This window comes from Miscanthus floridulus, chromosome 7 (assembly GCF_019320115.1).
Source record: "Miscanthus floridulus cultivar M001 chromosome 7, ASM1932011v1, whole genome shotgun sequence".
Classification (NCBI taxonomy): domain Eukaryota; kingdom Viridiplantae; phylum Streptophyta; class Magnoliopsida; order Poales; family Poaceae; genus Miscanthus; species Miscanthus floridulus.
The window spans coordinates 101,982,586-101,986,313 of NC_089586.1; positions in this window are offsets into that span (position 1 = coordinate 101,982,586).

The window sequence follows — 3,728 nt, forward strand, 5'->3', positions numbered from 1 at the left end:
CAAGAATTGAACGCAAAGTAAATGGTTGATTGCTAGGCGCCATTTATCTACAACAAAAGTAATGCAAAATACTAAGACAATGTATCCAAGACAGAGTAAACAATATTAAACCTTTAATAGAATCTACTCCCACTAAAATCAATATCCCTCTCTTGAAACTTAGTGATTCAAGACCCACAACTAACAAGTCTACTAGTGAGCTTTAGCATCACCGCTAGAAGACATGGTAGATTGGTAAGCAACTCTTTGCTAATCATATCACATATGACTCTTGTTGTTGGGTAGCATCTCTATGCTTTGGTGCCCAACTACTCATGCTCCAAGGTCCCTAACCGTTAGGATGACCTTATCTAAGTAACCAACCCTTCTGCTGTAAGTATCCGATACGAACCTGTCTAGTCAAGAAAAATCAGTGGCACCCTAATTTCATAGACCCACACCAATTGTACAAGACACATGACAGTGCAAGGTTTGGGGAAGCATTTTAACTTAAACATTGCTGAGGGATCATTCTACTTCACCATCGCATGTAGACAAAAACATTATCGCATGTGAAAGTAGAACATAGTAAGAATGACATTAACACAGATATGACATGGTATAGCCCATTATTCCTTTGGGGATCTCCATCTCCATCGAACTATTCCTCATGATGATCTCCATCTCTATGATCCATGTATGCCATCCTTCAGTGATGAGTCCACCAAGACTAGCTATCACTAACGCAAGGCAGTGAAGAAAACTACATAGTCGCGGATAGGATCATCACAGTTTGGCACGCAGGCCATTACATCAAATTGACAATATCTTTGTGGCTCTAGCCATATTGTCATAGTCACGACATGCAAGCCATGAACTAATTACATACATGCATCACATACACATAAGGGCTATACCAGTCATAAATTCCTACAAAACAGAGTTAACCGATTCCGACGTCTAATCTTAAAACAACAAAAACACCATCTTTCCGACCATTTTTTGCAAATCTAATTTTAGCGAAACCGCCGAAAGGGGTAAAAATCAGATGTAAAATTTTTTTCTCTACAATTTTCGTTTAGAGTTCATCTCAATCCGAGGTCGTATGCAAAAGTTATGGCTGTTTTACCGAACAACACTTTTCCTTGCACCCCGACGCCCAGCAGTAGATCCAATCTATCACCGTTGCGCATCACATGTGCTCGGCACTTGACCTAGGCTCGATTCAATCAATCTGATTGATCTCCATCTTGCCTTGACTGGATTTACATGTATCACTTAACTTGGATGGCGGAATTTCGACCGGTACGAGTAGATCGTTACAAGACCAACACGGTAAAATCATGAACCATGATTAGAGACTCATGTACAACCACGCATATCTCCATACGCACTCATCCAAACCTATAACAACGTAGTAACCTGCTCTGATACCACTATAGGGTTATGAGGATGCTACGCTAGCCGGAAAACAAAAATTCAACCTCATAAACCAGGATCTACTGCCAGTTATAGATCATGGGATTACCACTAGACACGCAGGTGCAGCGAAAGCGACTCGATGTAGTCATACACGTCGTAGCAGTGCCGTATAGTTGCAAGGTCATCCGTACGTCTGTCCCCTTCGTGTGGTTCATCCTTGTGCTCCAGATGTAGCACCTCTGAGGTATCCACACGTACAGGGAGGAAGCGTCACGCCTCTGGATTGCTAGGTCTGCGAGGAGCAGCAGGCATGGGCATAGGATGGGCGGCGGCGGCTACCAAAAAGGCGTGGATTCCTAGCGCCGTTGCCCACCCCACTTATTTATAGGCGTCCCTAATGAGCTCCCGAGTTGGAGGCCCATTAGTAACCCTAAGCCTTGTCTAACTCGGATCCAATCCGAATTAGGCTTCTAGCCCCTTAAGCGTGCGACCCTATGGGTTCACGCACACATAGACATGGCCTGAGTACTCCTACTCGGCCATTAGTTGATAGCGGCCTCTAGCAAGGCATGTCAACTCCTATACGTACGCAAAGATCATATCAGACGAACCACCACAAAACCACATACTTGTTATTCTCTTGCCTCATGATATTTGGTCCAACTCATAGGTTAACACTTAACCCAACCACGGCCATGCATTTCTTGATCTAATCATTAGACTGATCCAGTGATATCTCTCTCATATAGAGATGAGAAAATTCCATCTTGATTGTCTATGTCTCATAGCATGTTTCCCGACAAACCCAAAAACCACCTTTATAACTACCCTGTTACGGAGTAGCGTTTGATAGTCCCTGAGTAGGTCGTTTCACATCTTGAATACATACAACAATCTTAGGTCTAAGGACATAACGTACATGATGTGAATAGAGATAATAACGACATCACACGTTGGGTCAGTCTAGCCCCATGTCATACATGTGCCCATATTATTAGTTTGACATCTCCATGTCTATGACTTGTGAAACATAGTCATCAACTAATAATGTGCTGATCCATTATTCATGTGTGTCCTCACACGAACTCTGACCAGGGACAACATTAGAATAACCATACAAGTAAAAGAGTTTCACAAACAATTCACATAATTGCTAATCGATATTGGTTGTCTTTAATGGAAATTCAATGAACTCATAATATATCATGGATACAAGGCAATATAATTATCTCTATGATTATCTCTAGGGCATACTCCCAACACAGAATTCCAAGCAATGGATACAAAAGTGTACCCGTTTCAATGTCATCCACGTAACCAGTGCCACCAATGTTGCTTAAAGGTACCAAACCATCTACAAATATAACCATACAATACAAATTGAACCATTCCATAAGCAAACTATGTCACTTACAGTTGCCACACCAATAAATACTTTTATTCTGCTAATAAGTAACCTGATAATTGTTGCAAGCCATTACTGTAAGTTGTTTGCCTATGGAGCCAGTCATTGTTTTCGTCCATTTCATTTGTGGCATTCCCATCTGCAAGTTCAAACATAGTTGATTGTTATTAATTAATCCATACAATAAGCAAACTATGTCAACACATTAATTGTAGTCATCGCACCAATAAATACTTCTATTAGCAGAATAAGTAACCTGATAATTCATTGGCGCCATTACTATTGGTTGAGTGCATATGGAGTTTGTCACTATTTTCGTCCGTTCCATTTGTTGTATTCTCATCTACAAGTTTGAACATAGTATAAATAAATTGTTATTAATTATAACACATATGGCTTTTAAAGTGACACTCAGCGACACCACCATACCTATTGAATGAACAGCCTCATTGTTATGGGAATCAACACGACCTTGATTATTCATCTTATACCTCTCACAGTGTTTCTTGTTTCTTTCACTCCTGTTTTCATCAGACATTGTTGCATACCATGCTCTATCCCTCTGCCTCTTCTGCTCATTAGGTCGCATATGATTCCCTTCAATAAATTTTTGTGAGTTGCAAACATATGAACATAGAATATGTAGAGATATTTTAAAAGTTTATTTACCTCCATGTGTTGTATTTGTAAGGTCCCCCAAAGGTACCCGATCACCGATTGGCCTTGGCGTGTCCATAACACTACCTGTCACTTTTAGCAATGTTGTGCCTGTGAAATAATATGCCCAATAAATCTCATTATTGCAAAAAAAGTTAAATAATATGCAACCTAAACGAACTAAATAATACTACGAATAAAGCTGGAGTATGCACAATGAAAAAAGATGGTCATTCAGTAATCACCAAGACCAATAGGCCACATA